Here is a 20,090-nt window from a genome sequence, read left to right on the forward strand (position 1 = left end):
TAAGGTGATATGCAAGATATTCATCAGTATGGCTATAGGATATGGTCATTTCAGGTTTCCTCTCCTCAGTTGCCCAAGGTACTATCTGGGGACATCTCCCTGGACACCTGCGACTCCTCTAGAGTCAAGTCTCTTGCCAACCCTAAGGTGGCTCCCTTTATTAGGATACTATATTGCTCTGCTCCCTTGTCCCAAACATCCCATTCCCCCATCCCATTCCATTCCCCCAAGATCCCCCAATTCTCCCCTTCTCACTTTTCTCACCACAATTCCCCTTAACCCCATGCCACCTCACCCCCAAGTTCCCAGTTTTTGCCCAGCAATCTTGTCTACTTGCCATATCCAGGCAGATGACTATATCATTTCTTTGGGTTGACCTTCTTATTTAGCTTCTCTAGGATGACAAATTATATGCTCAATGTCCTTTATATATGGCTAGAAACCATTATGAGTGAGTACATCCCATGTTCATCTTTTGGGTCTGGGATACCTCACTCGGGATAGTGTTTTCTATTTCCATCCATTTGCATGCAAAGTTCGCGAAGTCATTGTTTTTTTTTTTTCCGGTGAGTAGTGCTCTAATATGTATATATTCCAACTTTCTTCATCTATTCTTCCTTTGAAGGGCATCTAGGTTGTTTCCAGGTTCTGACTATTACAAATAATGCTGCCATGAACATAGTTGAATAAATGCTTTTTTCATATGATAGGGCATCTCTTGGGTATATTCCCAAGAGTGGTATTACTGGATCTTGGGGTAGGTTGATGCCGAATTTCCTGAGAAATGGGCCCACTGATTTCCAAAGTGGTTGCAGCACTTAAAATAATCTGGCATTGGCATAAAAACGAACAGAATGACTAGTGGGATCAAATCAAAGGTCCAGATATTAATGGACATACCTACAAACACCTCATTTTTGACAAAAAGTGATGAATGTAAAATGAAAAAGAGCCAGCCTATTTAAAAAATGGTGCTGGTGTAATTGGATATCAACATGTAGAAGAATGAAAATAGATCCATGTTTATCACCTTGCACACAACTCAATTCCAATGGATCAAAAAAATTCAACATAAAATCAACCAAGCTGAAACTCATAGAAGAAAAAATGAAAAGTACACTTGAATGATTGGCATAGGAGACCTCTTCCTAAATAAGAACCCATGTATTAGAGACACCGAGAGAAACAATTAATTAATAGGACCTTCTAAAACCGAGAAACTTCTGTAAAGCAAAGCACACAGAAAACAAGATAAAACAGCACCCTACAGAATATGAAAATATCTTTACCAAGCCCATATGAAATAGAAAGATCATCTTCAAAGTGCATAATAAAAATCAAGAAATTGTTCATCAAGTGAACAAGTTATCTAATCAAAAATGGGATACAGCCCTAAATAGAGAACTCTCAAAAGAGGAATCTAAAATGGCTGAAAGTCAATTAAATGCTCAACATCCTTATGCATCAGATGAATACAAATCAAAACAGGGCTGAAATTCAATCCAAGACAAAAGACACAGTTAACAAATTATGCTGTAGAGGATGTGGGGTAAAAGGAACGCCAATGCACTGCTTGTGGGAGTGCAAGAGGATACAGCTGCTTTGGATTTCAGTGTGGTGACTTGTCAGAAAATTAAAAAAAAACTGCCTCACAATTCCAGAAAACATAGATAAGAAATAGTGGCATATATGGGTCTAATGTACACTTACATGGGAGATAGAAAGTACAAGATCTCCTAAGAAAATTGGAAGCATATGGACCAGAGAAGATTTGAAGATCGGAGGGCAATGGAGAGAATTATATAGCTTAATATGAAGAGTAAAAATGGTTAACTGAGAAATCAATATTGGTTAAACAATATAATTTAATAAAAGAGAAACTGTGGGTTTTAGAACAGCTTGTTAAGGAGCAAATAGATACTCAGCATTTTGAAGAATCAAGCCATAGTTGGAATTCTCTCTTATTTGTTGTTAAAAAAATCTAAAATATGAAGAATGATTACAGATTTAGGAGCTTCCAGCAAGGTAATTGAAGCCATGTTCCCTCTAAAACTGGAATTCTTTTGCCTTCCCTATTACCTAAAGTATGACCTCTTACATTTATTTATTTAAAATATTGTCTCTTCACTATACCTTTACAAAAAAAATAGTAGAGAGAAAATTTTACCTTCACAATGCCTGCTTCTAAAACTTCTCTGCATAGTAGGAGATGTAAATGTACTGTCCTCCCAAAGAGAAACCTAAATAGCCCCACCCTGTGACAATACATTGCAAGTCAGTCATTAAAATAAAATATCAACAGATTTCTAATTCTATACGATTACATGGTAGACACTCTGCTATCTGATTCAAATGTAGATACTTTCTGAGGGATTTACTAATTTCAGATTTTTGTTTGTCTTCCCCTCCATTTCTATAAGAGAGTTTTTCACTTCTTTTTAAAGTTTTCCATCATGCTCATAAAGTTATGTTTAAACTTTGTTTCTTCTACAACTTCTTGGTTAGCTTGATCAAGTCTTCTTGTTTTGTTCTGCTTGATTCTGGTGTTACCATGTTGCTTTTGAGGATGTTGGAGAAATTCTTGCTGTGGTGAATACACACCTTACCCTTCAAATGACACTGGTAGTGTCTTGTCTTCTTGATCCAATCCTTGCTGTGCTGTCTCTTAGGAAAAAAGCAGTTTTGGAGCAGGCTCTTAATCCACTCAGTTTTGGTGCAGGCTGTATGGCAGTGTTCCACAGAGCTCACAAAGAATGGTGGTTTGGGGCAGGGTGGATTGAGGGCTATCAGAAAATCTCACCGCTGGCTGCTAGAAATTCCTAAGGAGCTGGAGAGTGGCCCCTGGTATTCCTCCCTTGCAGATATCCTAGGGAGTGGGGTATCTTGGGCCACAGGTACACTGCTGACTCAATTCTTATCTACACTCAGTATTCGCAGAGGTTGTGTAGTAGGGTTCGAGGGATCTTGCAAGTAATGGTGGGATGGGTGCTAGGTGGATTAAAAGCTATCAGGAAAACTCCCTGCTGGCAGTTGGAAATATGGATGGATTTGGGAGAGACCCTTGTGTTGCAAGGAAAGGGCTTTGTATTTGTGCTCGTGGCCGGGCTAGCTTATACCCAACATAACCACACATCAACTGCATTAATTAAATTATAGCTTTTCCCATTCGTTCTAACTTCATATTGGCTAACTCCCACATCTCAATTGAACCCATTTCTATTAATCTGTGTATCACCATGTGGCAGTGGCCTACCAGGAAAGATTTGGCATGTCTGTTTATGGCGGCTCTATGTCAGTTCTGCCTGACTCTGTTTTCTTCCTGCCAGAATTCAGTTCTGCCTTCTCTGCCTACATAAATTCTAGCCAATCAGGTCAAAGTGATGTCTTTATTCATTAACCAATGAAAGCAACACACAAACAGAAGGACTACCAACACAACACCTTGTTTTTCATGCACATTGAGGTCATAGGGAGTGGGGTGACTGGGGACACAGTGCCACTACTGTCTCAATTCTTAGGTCTACTCAGTTTTGGTGCAGGATGTGTTCCACAGAGCTTATTGAGATTTGAGCTTAAAAGATTTATTTATTGATTATCCAGTACTAATTTTATATGAAAGAAGATATCATAAATTGACACTAATTTTTTTTAATTTTGTTTTTCTTCAGATATTTAATTTGTAGTTGAAATGAAGTTCTGAAAATTATAAACTTTCTACTAGTTGTAAGTCTCTTATAGGACAGGGCTACATATATAAAGGTGAAAATTAACACAGAAATTTACTAGTGAATTATGTTGGATTAAAAAAAAACTGTTCAGTGCTGAAAAAAAATATTTTCTTATCTTGTAAAGACAGTTTCTTCTTGGCTCAGAATTTCTGATTTCCTTCTATATGTGAAGAGGGTTCATGACACTGTTGTTTTACACATATTTTGGCACATGTATTGTGGAATAACTGAGAACATGTTTGGGCTGCTATACTGGTCAGATTTTATGAAATTTGAGAGCAATAGAAGATGCTGATAGCAAATTTTTGAGACTTCAAAAACGGAGAAATCATATAATATTTATCTGAAAAAAATCAAATCGTACATTCTGAAGAAGTGCCATGAATGATCAACTACACTGGCAGAAGCGAGGATAATCAGGATATGTTGCAACCTCAGGAAATGGAGACATAATGGATTTCTTTTCTATTATATTCCTAAGCAATCTATTTTTGGTAGCAGATAGTCCATAAACTTCAGAAACAGAACACATGACTCTATACTCAATGTCAGATTTCAAGACATCTCACTATGGAACAGCAGAATCTTGACATGGAACATGGTACAGTGCTGTTATCTGTCATCTGAATGCCACGTTCAAAGAAGGCCAAAATAGTTTATGCCATTCTTGGTTGTCCTGACACTCTGGATCCAGACATTCTTACAGATATGTGTAAACATTTCAACAAATACCAAAGAATATACTTTCATCTCAAAACCTCATGGAAATTTTTTTTAAATTTACCAAATACTTGATCATAAACAAATCTTAAAAGAAACAAAAAATTGAAATAACCTTTGTATAATATTAGATTACAAGCTATAGTTCAACAGTATAATAAACTACAGAATGGCCACAAAATTATAAAACATGACCAGTTCTCAACTGTTCCACAAATAGTTTAAGGAAGACATAAAAGTTAAAGACTTCCTGGAAATTTAAAGATGTTTAATCAACAATATATCACAACTTATGAACAAGATGAAAAAAGTTATAAGGAGAAAGTCTATATCACTAAAATCATACATAAAGAACTAGAAGAAATGTCACATGAGCAACTGAACAGCACACCTAAAGGAATTAGAGCAATAATCAGCAAATTACCTTAGAGAAATAGACAGCAAAAAATCATTAAGATAATGGCTAAACGTAATAGAATTTAAACAAAGAGATAAATACAAAGAATCAATAAAATGAAAATTTAGTCCTTTGAGAAAATCAACATGATAGACAAACCAAAAAATACTAACAAAAAAGCAGAGAGAGAGAATCCCCAAATTAAGAAAATTTAAAATAGGACATAATAACAGTTATTGAGGAAATACAGAAAAACTTCAGGTCATATTTCAAAAAACTAAGCTCCACAACACTTGAAAATCTAAAAGAAATGGACAGCTTTTTTGATAAATTTCCTATAAAGAAATTTTATCAAGTATGCTTATTCTTATTCTTATTATTCTGTCCCATATCATGTGACAGAAACTCTGAGATATCTTTTATGAACAGGCTTGGAATTTTAGAGGGACTGATCAAGATTCCTACACCAAAACCAGCTTTATATATTTATAAATAATGTATATTAATACATATAGAAATGTTTATACTTACTAAACAAATTCGGGTTTCCTGTTGATCCATAAAGGATCATAACTAGTTTTCATCCATCAGTATTTAAAGACCCGGGGTCCCTTAAAGTTTTTGAAGATGAGTGTTTTACTGTGGAGATAAGAAGAGAACCCTGCCCCCAACCTATATGTTATGATTATTATCCATGTGAATGAGTTTTTATTTACCTTTTCCAAGAGGCTTCTCTTCTTCAAACTGAACCTTTATTAATTTTGATGGTGTCCACAATTTTTCCTCTCCTGTGGAGACAAGAGCAAAACCCCTGCCCCAACACAGCACATCTCCTGGCTTCCATTGAGAAGTCAGTACATCTTTGAAATATTCTTGTTGATTTAATTCGCCAAACTTTTACATTATCAAATGTCTTTCTGCAGGGGTTGTTTTCTTCTCATTAGCATTAAGAAAATTCAAAGTTAATAAAGCATTAGGTAATCTATTTCTGGGGTTATAATCCACCTCTTTCTGTTTGTTCAATGTATCCTTTATAGTTCAGTTTGATCATTCTATGACTCCTTGACTTGTAGGGTTGTATGGTATATCTGTAACATGCTTAGTATTGTCATAATCAAAAAAACCGTTTCACTTTCCTAGAGACATAAACTGGACCATTATCCGTCAGTTCTGTATCATCTGGTATAAATTCAGCAGTTTCAATATGCAAGATAATTCTTTCTGCATATTGCGAGTCAGTAACTACATTAAGAGGGTCTTTAAAGTCTCTTAGCACCATAATAATGACATATACTTCTGCCTTCTGGACAGAATCAAAAGGACTTGGTTCCACCTTACTCAATTCTTCTGATTTCTAACCCACCTTCCCTGATTTATTAGCATCAGTATAAAATGTACAGACTTTGTTTATTGGAGCATCATGGGTGATTTGAGGAAAAATCCAAGAAGTTCTCTTTATAAAGTTAAGCCTATTTCTGTTGGGATCAACTATTCTCCCACAAAATTAGCACAAGCTCTTTGCATGGTTCCTTGTCTTCCAAAAACTTTTTTTTATCTCATCAGCAGTGAAAGGCACTATAATATCTGCTGGGTGTATGCCTGATAATTGACAAAGTCTCAATTTATCTTTTATAATTAATTCAGAGAATTTTTCCTCATAAGTTTTTAAGTTTTTACTTGCTTTATGTGGTAAAAAGATCCATTCTAAGATAATATCATCTCTCTGCATTAAGATACCTGTTGGAGAGATTTTGGAAGGCAATATGACAAGAATACAACTAAGCTCTGGATTTACCCTATCCACATCTGCCTCCTGGAGCTTTTCCTCAATCATTGTTTGTTCCTTTTCTGCTTTGGCTGTTAATTCTCTGTGACTGCCCAAGTCTTTATCACCATCCAAGGATTTGTTTAAATGAATTATTAGATCAGGTGTTTCCCCAACAGCCAGTCATAGGCTGGAAATATCACCTAGCAATCTTTGAAAGTCATTAAGAGTCCATAACTGATGTCTCCTAATTTGTGCCTTTTGTGTCTTAAATTTTTGTTAACATATTTTATAACCTAGATAATTAACAGAATCTCCTCTCGGTATTTTTTCAGGAGAAATCTGCAAGCCCCATTTACTTCTTCAAACAGTCTTTCTAAGGTATGTATGCTTGAATCTGACAACAGATTATCATCCAGGTAATGTTATATGATAGACTTAGAAAATTGCTTGCATATTATTTTCAATGGTTGACTTTCAAAATATTGGCACAAGGTCGGACTGTTCAACATGTCCGATGGGAGGAGATTCCACTGCTACCTCCTCATAGGCTGAGAGTCATTATAAGTGGGCACTTTGAAGGCAAACTTTTCTCTGTCTTTTTCTTGTAAAGGTATAGTGAAGAAACAATTTTTTAAATCAATAACTATGAGATGCCATCCCTTTGGTAATAGAGAGGGCAATGGAATTCCAGATTGCAGAGGGCACATAGGTTGAATAACCTTTTTGGTAGCCCTGAGATCTGTCACCATTCTCCATTTGCCAGATTTTTTTCTTAACAACAAATACAGGAGAATTCCAAGGGCTGGTAGATTCTTCTATATGTCAACCTTCTAATTGCTCTTGTACCAGCTGTTCTAAACCTGCAACAACTTTTCCTCAGCTAAAGGCTATTGCCTGGTCCATATTGGTTTCTTGCTCAACCATTTTAGAGGCAGGGCTGTTGGTACCTCAAAAGGATCATCAATTGCTTTGTGTTCTTTTCTTTTCTTTTTTGGTTTTTCAAGACAGAGTTTCTCTGTGATTTTGGAGCCTGTCCTGGAACTAGCTCTTTGTAGACCAGGCTGGTCTCGAACTCACAGTGTTCTTGTACAGCCCGAACAACCAGTATCTGCTGTCTGAAATATCTTTTAATATTTTCCTCAGAAATATAGGTTCTCGAAGCAGCAGGGATGTTAATTTGGGTATTCCGTTGCTGCAATAGATCATGGCCCCATAAATTTATTGCAATATTGGCTACATATGGCCTTAGTTTTCCTATTTGCCCTTTCTGGCCCTATGCATTCAACCCATTTTGTGCTTTTTCTTACTTGAGAGAGGGTTCCAATTCCCAGGAGCTGAACATCCACTTCCTGAAGAAGTCAATTCGGATGCCAAGATTTCAGAGTAATGATGCTTACATCCTCACCTGTGTCCAGTAAATCAGTAATAAAAATGCCATTTACACAGCCTCTTAGCTTTGGTCTTTGTTTATTTATATAAGTCTGCCAAAATACATGTAACTCATCCTTCAGGCCATTATTGCTTTGAACAGCAGGCATGGGGCTTTCTAATTTTCCTGATGAGGCATGTTCGTTCTCTACAATAACCAGAAATAACTGGACCACATTCACCATGGGGGCCTGCGAGAGGCCCCTCATTGTGTTTCCCAATGGTAACAGATTGCCTTGTCTACCTCCTGTTAATCTACACTCATTTGTCCAATGCCTGCCTTTTCCACATCTCCTACATAAACCTGAAGGCTGAGTGCTATTATTTCTAGAAGAGGCATTATTATTATTATTTCTGGAACTTGGTTGTCTGCAATTCCTTTTCATATGTCCCATTTTACCAAAATTAAAACATTTGGTATCTTGATGCCTTCTTTTACCATTGGAAATTGCTTTTTCTACCCATGTTTCAGTACCATAGTCAAATGTATCAACATTCATTGTATGCAAGACCCATTTGTGCAAGGGCACTGATCTGATATTTAAAGGTTCCAGGATCCTTTTGGACTCTACATTGGCATTCTCATAAGCCAAAGAAACATTTACTATATGTCTTGCTTCTTGGTTAGGTATCCCTATTTGTACAGCCTTAGTTCGTCTTTGTATAAAGTCACTAAAGCGTTCTCTATCACCCTGTTTTACCCTGATATAAGATTCCACTCTCTTTCCTGGGTCCCGAGTCTTATCCCAAGCCCTTAAAGTTGCTGTGGCACATATGGATAAACTGTGATCATCATACAGAGCTGTTCTTGAGGACCAAAGAAAACTCCTTCAGCTAGAATTTGATCTAGGGAAATCTCAATTCCTTCTGCTGTTTCCTGCTTTTCTAAAAGTCTGGCCTCTTCCTTGCAAAGGCATCTGAAATGCAACAGAGCCACACTCTCTAGTACCGCTGAAGTTAATTGAGCCCAGTCGTGAGACATGGCCTTGTTACTAAGGTCCCACGTTTTGAGTATCTCTCTAACAAAGGACAAATATAGTTTGTAATTCACAATAGCTTGTTTAATTTCTTTTAGATCACTCGTATGGACAGGCTCCCATGTATGTTCTTCCTTGATGACCCAAGGGTTTTTTCTGTGTATTGCTTCTATCATGTGTGCGGTTTGCTTCTTATTAAAACTTGAATAGTGCTAATAGTATATGTGTCACCCTAAATCTAATCTAAAAAAGAATCCATGTGTTATGACTTCTAAATTTTGAGCATTTTCTTTCTCTCTTGAGGACAGACAAGCAATGCTTTCTTGCTTGCTATTATATGGACTTGGTAAAACTAAACATATGTAATAAGTATACCATTTGCTATGCATTACTGTACTTGGAATCAGGCAGTATCTTCACCAGGAAGGCTCACTAGATATGGAAAATCATAAATTGAAGGCTTTGTAGATTTGAACCTTGCAATTCTATGATAGGTTGTGGGGCTGAATTGCCACATAATTAAAAGTAGATCAGATATTTCAGCATTTAAATATGATGGATAAGCAACAGAATCATTTAAATCTGAACACATGGAACACTTCCTACTCCACAGCTATAAAAACACTCCACCACAGCATGGAAGACTCTGTTTTCATTTAGGTTCACCCTGAAAGTTAGCAGAGTGTTTTTGCTATTGATACTACAAATGCAGTAGTAAAACCAAAAGCTCCATCTGATATCAAACCTATAAGAATACCTTCACATTATATTATTTTTTTTATTTTTTACATTATATTATTAATGGTGATGTTTTTTGTTTGCAGAAAAAGTATCTGTCATGTAATTGGTCTGTGAAATCAGTCTTCGGCTGTCATAAAGGTAAACATTTACAAAAGAAAAGAGAAAAGATGAACGAAAGGAAGAAAAAGGAAAAAAGAGAGAAAAAAGAGAAAGAACGAAAGAAAGTAATGAAAGGTTTACGAAAAATGAAAGGGATGGTAGTCTGGCGGAAGCGCAACTGGTTACCGGTTCTACTGCAGGCCATGAGCAAAGCAGTTGCCAGGAGGCACTGCAGGGCCTTCCCTGGTGTGCGATGGCAGCGCTGGTGGCAGCGGCAGCAACAGCAGCTGAGGAAGCAGCAGTACTGGTGGCCAGGCCGCCACAAAGACAATGGCTCTGGCTGCACTGCCATGGGGCTATCTGGGGTTCAGGAGAAAGTGTTTGCTGGGCAGTCAAAGATCTATGCCTACATGAAGCCAAACAAGTGCTTCGGAATGTGCTACCCTTTTCTGGAAGAGAACTCAGTTGTACATTACGAGGTCAAATGCCAGCGGAAACCATTATCTGGAATCTCCAGGAAGCCAAAAGAGGAAGGAAATGCAGGAAATGTGATCCAAAGTTCCGTGAAGTCTGATGAACGGAAGATAGAAGATGCCAGGAGAGGTCCCATGGCATCTTTTCCAAACCAAAAAACTGAAGCAGCAGATCCCCCCCTAACTCCACCATCATCATGTGATTCTATCAATACAGTAGCTGCCAAGAAGACCCTGAAAAAACATCTCAAGGGCAAGCAGGCCCCTCAGAAAAAATCTCAAGGGAAAACACAGCAGAAGAGAAAACTGACAGATTTCCACCCAGTGCGAAGGAGCTCCAGGAAGAGCAAAGCTGAGCTACAGTCCGAAGAAAAGAAAAAAATTGATGAACTGATTGAGAGCGGGAAGGAAGAAGGCTTGAAGGTTGAACTCATTGATGGAAAAGGCCGGGGTGTAATTGCTATGAAGCAGTTCTCCCAGGGAGACTTTGTGGTATAATACCATGGGGACCTCCTTGAGATCTCCGATGCCAAGAAGAGGGAGGCTCTGTATGCTCAAGACCCCTCCATAGGCTGCTACATGTACTATTTTCAGTATCGGAGCAAAACCTACTGCATGGATGCCACTCGAGAAACTAATCGCCTCGGAAGGCTGATCAATCATAGTAGGTATGGGAATTGCAAGACCAAACTGCATGACATCGATGGTGTGCCTCACCTCATCCTCATCGCCTCCCGCGACATTGCAGCTGGGGAAGAGATCCTGTTCGACTATGGTGACCGCAGCAAGGCCTCCATTGAGGCTTATCCTTGGCTGAAGCATTAACCATGTGGCATCCCTGTTTCCCTACCACCCTGCCTTCTTCTTCAAAGGAAAAGTGCCCTCAAACTGAAATGATTTTTTTTAAACACGCTTACTCTTACCTAAAAACTTCAGATGTTTTCAAAAAGTCTATTAAAGATGCATTTTCAGTGGCATTTACATATATCTTACAGGTTTCCAAGGTGGACTTGAACAGATGGCCCTGTATTACGAAAATTTTATATTCCCATTGTTTTCGTGCCATTGTGCATACAGTTGAGCGTTTGTGCTTCCCGGTGCAGTCGAGGATGGGCATACACATTGACTTGTGTGAATATTTTTTAGCAAATGTATTGCAGCAAGCTCTCCTTTCCCTCTGCTTTCTGCAAAGTTTACTGAGCCTTGGGCTTGGAAGCTTTGCGGGGAACAGACTTCTTCCACAGGGAGAAAGAACATAATCACAATATAATCTTCAAATTATACAAAACTCACTTTACACAAAACAGTGGTTTGCATTCAACTCCAAAGATAGAGTCTAGAATAACCAGAATACATTGAGACCCAAAGAAATAAAAAATGGAGTGTTTAGAGAGGCCATAAATAACCAGGGACATGCTATGGTGCTTGAATAGTTAGGGTGACTTTTTTCACTGCCAAGAAGCCAGGATAAGAGTTCAGGTAACATCGCTCTTTCACAATATCCATATATAGTTTCCTGGATTTGTATGATGTTGCTTTCCATCTATAGTGGGTCACAAAAAAAAACAACACAGAGAATATGATTTCTGTCTCATCCTGGTCTAGAACTCTAGAAGTCTGCATAACTGAACTAAAAACTAGACATTAAAATGGGGTCTATTGACATTTAAATACTTAAAACTTCACAGAATGAACTTTACCTTCTCCTAGAAAACAAAGATTTATTTCAATTGAAACACTGAAAAGGGAACAAAGGAAAGTACTGCATATATTAGTTAAACAATTCTGCTTCAGGGTAACATGTCACTAAGAAGTCAAGCTGTTATGACTTGGTTTTACTCATTTGGTTCATTTTGAAAAATAATTGTCCCCTTGACCTGGCTACCAAACAAGCCCGCTTCCATAGACAAATCTAGACATGGGTGTTTCTCACAGCACGAGTCAATGGAAGTTTGTTCAGTTTAAAAACTGCAGCAATATAATTATCAATTAATTCAATCTTGCCTCTAGTGAAATGGTACCACACAAATCTTGACACAATATATACAAAAATATATAAAGAAAAATAAATTCTTAATTTGCAAAAACTACAGTAGTCTCAGAAAGAAATCCATTAACAGTGGAACAAGATACAGCGACAGGTCTCATACTGCACCAGTAACACACTGTGATGTATAGCACTCCAGGACCTGAGCTAAGAAGAACCTCAGCTATATCAGGAACCCATAATCAACACAATATATAATAACTTAAAATTTCTTGTAAGGTACTGACATTCTGGATCCAAGCTTTTAAATACCTTCAGATAGAGTATGTTTTGCATTTGCCATATTAGAGAAAAACAAACCCTAAAACAGCCTCACTCTAGTCTAAGAAATGGTTTAAAACTTTGTGGAACACAGGTAAAAATGGAAAACTTACCCTATGGGAGATAATGTGGATTACATATGTATCTTACTCAAAAAATTTAATTCAGATGAAGAACATACACCAGCTAAAGGCATTGAATAGCTTCTTCACAGACTATAATCACTGAGATTAGGTTTCCTCTCCTTGGATAACACTTTCAGTTAACCAATGTCCAAGGTTTTGTTTTTGGGTTGATTAGGAGATTCACTTCCAATGCATGTTGATATTAAAGGTTGTAAAATGCCACATGCCTGTGGAGAATAGAATACATAAATGACACTGAATCTTGACTTCTTCTGTGCTTCTCTGAGTCATGTAAGGGCAGAGAGAATTCTGCCATTGTTACCAGGCAACAATTTGCATGTAACTATATAATCTACCTCCAAATTTTAAATCAACCACACCCACTCATGTCCTCACATTATATCCACTTTTACTTTATCCAAAAGACACAAGTTCCCCTCTCTCTTTTAACTATTTTTAACTTCTCTTACACCACAGCTACCAACAAGAAATGTGGTCCAGCATATTTGTCAGTGAAGCTATCATTATACAAATCTAGGATATTTATATTGAACATTCAGATCTAGTCTATATAATTTGCAGTTCTCATATCTACAGAATGGAAACAACATTATGACTCTTATACTTCTTATTTTTTCAACCCTATCTCACTCAAGTGAAGACATATATACTTCATGCAGTTTTCTTTTGGGAAACTAGACCACATATGAATGGAAAAAAAAATGAATGGATAAAAGCTGTGTGTTCCAGTATAAACACAAAGTCACAAACTGAAGGAGAGAAAATCCACAAATTCATTTCACAGATGAACACAAACACCCACACAAGCACAAATGCAAGGCACCAAAAATGACTGTGATGCTCACAATACATATGATGACATATATTCCTTGCCAAATGTAAGCAGAAATGACAGGTTTCTCTAGATTTTGTAATTTGCCTTTTTTTCTTTAAGAAATGTATTTTATATCCCAAGAGGAAGCCTCCTCTCTAACTCATGAGCCCATACATGAAAGCTGAACACTGTTGAAAACTTTGGTAAGATCCATGGAAAAAGACTGACATCTGTCACTAAAGGCATGGTATTCTCCCTCTTAAACAACCCAAGTCAATGAACACCATTTGTTGCAATCAAGTGCTGTTTTCACATAAAGACTAGCTGTGAAGTCTCAAAGAGTAGTTTCTCTGAATTCATTCCTTGAAAAATTTATTTCTATATTTTGAGCCAATAGCCATTCCTGTTTTCACAAACGAGGAGATTATTGATTATTGATTAAAATAGAACCTCTCCAGGTGGTTTATAGTTATGTATAGTTTTTTGTTACTGAAACCTCTGGGATTGAGAACAGAATCAATCCTGGTACATGAGATGACACTGTGGAAATTAAAACCAAACATGGGATAACAGTACAAAGCTTTAAGCATGGAGAAGGATCTTAGTCCTTATCTCAACTTAATATGCCATACTTTGAAGACTCACATGGGAGCCCCGGTTCTTTCTGAGATGAAGAAGAGCGTATTGGGCTTGGCAATATTCAGTATGTGGGTGGAGGATATCAAATGGGAGGATTAGGGGAAAATTTTTATACATAAAACAAGTAAAAATAATTAGAAATTAAAGATGAATGTATAATGACACTGAGAAGTGTTAATATGTATCCATACTGATTGAGGATTAAAACCCAAGTTTATTTATGTTTATGTGTTTATGTTTATTTTCCAAATAATACAGAATTCAACCTTCTTAAAACATGGAAAAGTTGTAAGTCTTGACATAGAATCCTACAATTATTACTTTCAAGAGTCTGAGTGTGATACTTCTCCATTATGGAATGTTGGAATCCTCTTTAAAGGACAAACAGAATATATTTTGTCTTACTATGTTGCATAATTTTTGAAGATACATGCTATGATAGATTTTATGTAAGTCATATGCCAGATAATATTCTTCCTGTGATTCCCAGTACAATCACAAAGAAGACTATCTAGATATAAAACCATGGATAGAAAACTTTCTAAATATAAACCTTAGAATTCTCTATGAGATTTTGAACAGATAAAATGCCACAAATTAATATATGAATCGGGAACTTCAGAGTATAACATTGCCACAGAGTAATTGAAATATTGACACATGAAATTCTTCCTATTCCATGAATTAACAACATTGCACACTAACATGGAAGTTCAGCTCCTTCTATTCATCCTATGAGATTATTATATACATTATTTTGTAAATTGATGTTAACCATTCACAAGCAAAATCAATATCTTAATTTGTAATTTTTACTAAAGAGCTCTAGTCACATTATATCAATAATGGGTATGCTATGTGCATGAAGATATACTGTGTGACATGTCCTTGCTTCATGAAAGAGATACTTCAGATCTCTTTAAGGCATACATTAACAAAGAAAAAAAGAAAAAAAAATGTAAGGCAGGAATAGAAATCAAAGTCAGAAAGTAAGAAAAGATACTTAACAAAATACTTGATTAATCTTGAAAATGAATGGGAGGGAATAGTAGAAGATGAAACATGAGAAGTTGGGACGTGACAGTAAATTAAGAAAGAAGAAGCCAAGAAGTTCCCAAGTGGTAGGGGCCTGAAACTAAGACAGTATTCTTTAATTAGGAATAATGATTAATACATAGAGGTCTGCATAACTGTACTGGAAACATTACAGTTCCTTGTGATCCAAAGATTTTAAAGCATTGTAGAATTCACAAGAAGAAAGGACATCTAGTTCTTTGAGAAAATGAAATCCCCCACTAAACATCCAGAATAAAGAAAGAATATTAAGATCTGCAAAGGAAAAAGGGCAGGTAAAATATAAAGGTACACCTATCAGAATTACAAATGAATGTATTCTCATTGGCGACAATGAAAGCCAGAAGATCATTTTCAAGGGTAATGCAGAAATTAAGAGACTATGGATGACAACTCGGACTAATATACCCAGCAAAACTTTTAATTATATCCAGCAAAACTTTCAATCATCATAGAAGTACAAAAGAATATATTCAGTGAAATAACTAGATTTCACCAATACCTAGCTAAAATCCCAGCCCTGCACAAAATAAGAAATGGAGAACTCCAAGCAAAGGAAATTGGTACCAACAACAAAAACAGAGGAAAAAATGATAATCTCATAGCAGGAAATCTCAAATAAGGGAAAATGCACAAATTCACATCATCATCAATGACAACTTAATTAACAAAAGAAAGCAATCACTAGTCATTAATATCCATTATTATAAATAAACTCAACTCACATATTAAAAGGCACAGATTGGATAACAAAACAGAATCCATCCTTTTTCTGCATACAAGAAACACATCTCAACCTCAGAGACAGACCTTGTCTAGGAGTAAAGGGTTGTGAAAAAAATTCCAATCCATTAGATCTAAGAATCACTGGGTGTAGCTATCCTAATATCGAACAACATAGACTTATAGCTAAGAATCAATCAAAAGAAATAAAAAGTCATTATGTATTAGTCATAGGAAAAATCCATTGACACACTTTCAAAATAAGACCTGATGATTCTCTATATTTCCTTCATGTCTGTTTTTATGTCCCCCTTTTCATGCTGCTTGAGTTAATTTGGGTATTTTATTTCTGCCTTATGGTTAGTTTCTACAAATGTTTTTTATTTAGTTGATTTTCTCAAAAAAACAAACTCTTTGCTTCATTTCTTTGTATTGTTTTCTTTGTTTTTCCTTTTTTCTTTTTTGATTTCAGTTCTCAATTTTATTATTTCTTGCTGTCTGAATCTCTTAGGTGCTTTTTGCTGTAAAGTTTTCAAATGTTCCATTTATTTACTATTTTGGGATTTTCCATCTTTTAAAATAGGCATTTAGTGCTATGAGCTTTCCTCTTAAAACTGCTTTCATTGTGTCCCATAAATTTGGGTTTGTTTTGAAGTCATTTTCACTGAATTTTAGAAAGTCTTTAATTTCTCTCTTTATTTCTTCCTTGACCCATTGATGACTCAGGTGAGCACTGTTAAATTCCCTTGCATTTGTGAGATTTCTGGAATTAGTATTGCTATTGATTTCTAGTTTTAAACCATGGTGATCTAATAAGGTATATTGGGTTATTATATTTTTTGTAATTTTTGAGGTTTGATTTGTTACTGATTATGTGGTCAGTTTTTGAGAATGTTCCATGAGGTGCAGAGTAGGAGGTATATTCTTTTATGTTTGGATGGAATATTCTATAGATGTTTGTTAAGTCCATTTGAGTCATAACCTCTGTTACTTTTCTTATTTCTCTGTTCATTTTTTTTTGTCTGACTGTCCTGTCAAGTGGTGAGAGAAAAGTTTTGAAGTATCCCACTATTAGTGTGTGGGGTTTGATGTATGATTTAATTTTTAGAAGTATTTCTTTTAAATATGAATGTGCTGTTGAAATAGGAGTGGGGGGCCGTGTTCCTGCTGCCTGGCTCCTGGCTGCCAGCTAGCTTATGCCCGAAAATAATTACATGGAAATACAGATTCTTTTAAACACTGATTGTCCCATTAGTTTTAACCTCTTAACTGATAGCTCTTATATATTTATCTGACCCATTTATAATATTCTGTGTAGCACCAGGAGCTGGTCCTGGGGGATGTCATTGTGTTCTTGAACAGAAAAGTAGCAGGCACATAAATGTATATGACACTGACACCTCTCAAGCAGAAGGTCTTAATAGCAAACAAGCTGCATCATCTTCCTAATTACACACCTCTCCAGAGTTTCTCTGGAAAGTGCTTCCTAAGCATTAGAGTGCAATTGCTGTAGGAATTGGGAAGTTATATAAGCAAGATTGGTTTGGAATTTATGGTTGTTTGAGTACAACCTTGTTCACACACTCTTTCTTGCCAAAGCAAATATGACCCAGTTGATATCAGGATCATTGTGTTTTACAATACATTTTGAATTGTCTGTTAAATAAGACAAATGAGCTAGGCTGGCAGCATATGGTTTTGTAGTATCCACATCCCACAAAGAAGTTGCAGGTATTTCAGAAAGATCCAGTTTGGAATCCTTCATGTGACACAACTTAAGTTTTAACCTTCCTTTATCAGGGTGACAAGATCAATTTGAAAGATGTTGAGATCATAAATATCTTCTAAGTAACAGGAAATGTTGAACAAACAAGTAGTCACACAGAAGGTGAATCACCTTCAGCAAAAGAAGTTCTTTTAGAAAATCATTTCATCCCAAAACAGTGTCTCATAACCAAGCCATGGCTCACACAACCTACCCATTCCTCTCCTTTGCCTTGCTTATTTAGAGCCTCATTTATACACTTCAGGGTTATCAGCACACCTGATATTCCCATCCCTCCAATGAGATCCACACAGTCATTATCCTAATTTATTTCAGAGAAAAACAAAACAGATATTCTGTTTCGCATACTCACCTTCAGGAATTCACACAGGTGTAATGAACAGCACAAGCTCCATAACCCTCATAGACACTCAGGTACTCCCAGGACTAATAATATTCAGTAGGATTTTCTCACATGGAAATGATGTCAACACACCGGTGGATAACCGATAGTTTTTATGGCACCCTGCATATTCTGAAATTGAAAGTTGTTAATAAAACTTATTTAGAATATATGAAATACTTGAATCTATGTTTCTTCAATCAAGCCCAGATGTTAGGGTCTGCCCAGTATAAGAGACTGATGTTAAAAAAATTTAAGCTTCCATGGTTTCCAGAGAAGAATATATAATTAGCATATAACTAGTTTGCTGATTGACATATTGTCTTAAAGTATCAGGATGGTTAATGCCCCTATCATGTGTGTGTTTTAAATTAATACTTAATCTATTTCACTTTGTACATCAAAATGTTTCCTCATGCAATATAATTTCATCTTGATTTCCTCTTAAAATCAGTTGCCTGCCTATACACTAAGGGTAAGGATGCAGAGAGGGAATTCAGAAAAGCATCAAATTTCAGGATAGCCACAAATATAATAAAATATCTGGGAGTAACTCTGACTAAGGAAGTGAAAGATCTATTTAACAAGAACTTTAAGTACTTGAAGAAAGAAATTGAAGAGGATACCAGATAATGGAAGGATCTCCCTTGCTCTTGGATTGGGAGGATCAACATAGTAAAAATGACAATTATACCAAAAGAAATCTATAGATTCAATGCAATCCCCATAAAAATCCGATCAAAATTCTTCACAGACCTTGAGAGGACAATAATCAAGTTTATATGGGAAAACAAAAAACCCAGGATAGCCAAAACAAACTTATACAATAAAGGAACATATGGAGGCATTACCATACCTGATTTCAGTCTTTAATACAGAGCTTCAGTATTGAAAACAGTTTGGTATTGGCATAAAAACAGAGAAGGCAATCAATAGAATCGAGTAGAAGACCGGGATCATAACCCACAAACCAATGAACATCTGATTTTGATAAAGGAAGTAAAAGTATACAATGGAAGAAAGAGAGCATCTTTAACAAATGGTGCTGGCAGTACTGGATGTCAACCTGTAGAAGAATGAAAATAGATACATATCTATAACCATGTACAAAACTCAAATCCAAATGGAATAAAGACCTCAATATCAGTCTGAACACACTGAACCTGACAGAAGAGAAAGTGGAAACTACAACACACAGGAGATCGCTTCCTATGTATAACCCCAGAAGCACAGACAGTAAGGGCAACATTGAATAAATGGGACCTACTAAAACTGAGAAGCTTCTCTAAAGCAAAGGACACTGGCACTAAGACAAAAAGGCAACCTACTGACTGGGAGAATATCTTCACCAACCCCACAAGAGACAAAGGTCTGATCTCCAAAATATATAAAGAACTCAAGAAACTAGACATTAAAATGCTAATTAAAATAATTTAAAAAAATGGGGCACTGAACTGAACAGAGAATTCTCAACGGAAGAAGTTCAAATGACCAAAAGACAATTAAGGTCATGCTCAACCTCCTTAGTGATCAGGGAATGCAAATTAAAACAACATTTAGATACCATCTTACCCATTTCAGAATGGCTAAAATAAAAAACACCAATGATAGCCTTTGCTGGAGAGAATGTGGAGTAAGGGGAACACTCATCCATTGCTGGTGGGAATGCAAACTTGTGCAACCACTATGGAAAGCAGTGTGATGGTTTCCCAGGAAATTTGGGATCAACCTACCCCAGGACCCAGCAATACCACTCTTGGGAATATACCCAAGAGATGCCCTATCATACGACAAAAGTATTTGCTCAACTATATTCATAGCAGCATTATTTGTAATGGCCAGAACCCGGGAACCTAGATGCCCTTCCACGGAAGAATGGATGAAAAA

At 36.4% G+C, this 20,090-nt stretch overlaps 1 pseudogene; it reads left to right on the top strand.

Annotated features, from left to right (window-relative positions):
- Positions 1 to 10,121: 10,121 nt before the first annotated feature.
- LOC121443878 lies at positions 10,122 to 11,156 on the top strand (annotated as a pseudogene).
- Positions 11,157 to 20,090: the final 8,934 nt, after the last annotated feature.

Source organism: Microtus oregoni, unplaced genomic scaffold (assembly GCF_018167655.1).
Source record: "Microtus oregoni isolate MIOR12 unplaced genomic scaffold, Mior012 000113F_ref0000058, whole genome shotgun sequence".
Classification (NCBI taxonomy): domain Eukaryota; kingdom Metazoa; phylum Chordata; class Mammalia; order Rodentia; family Cricetidae; genus Microtus; species Microtus oregoni.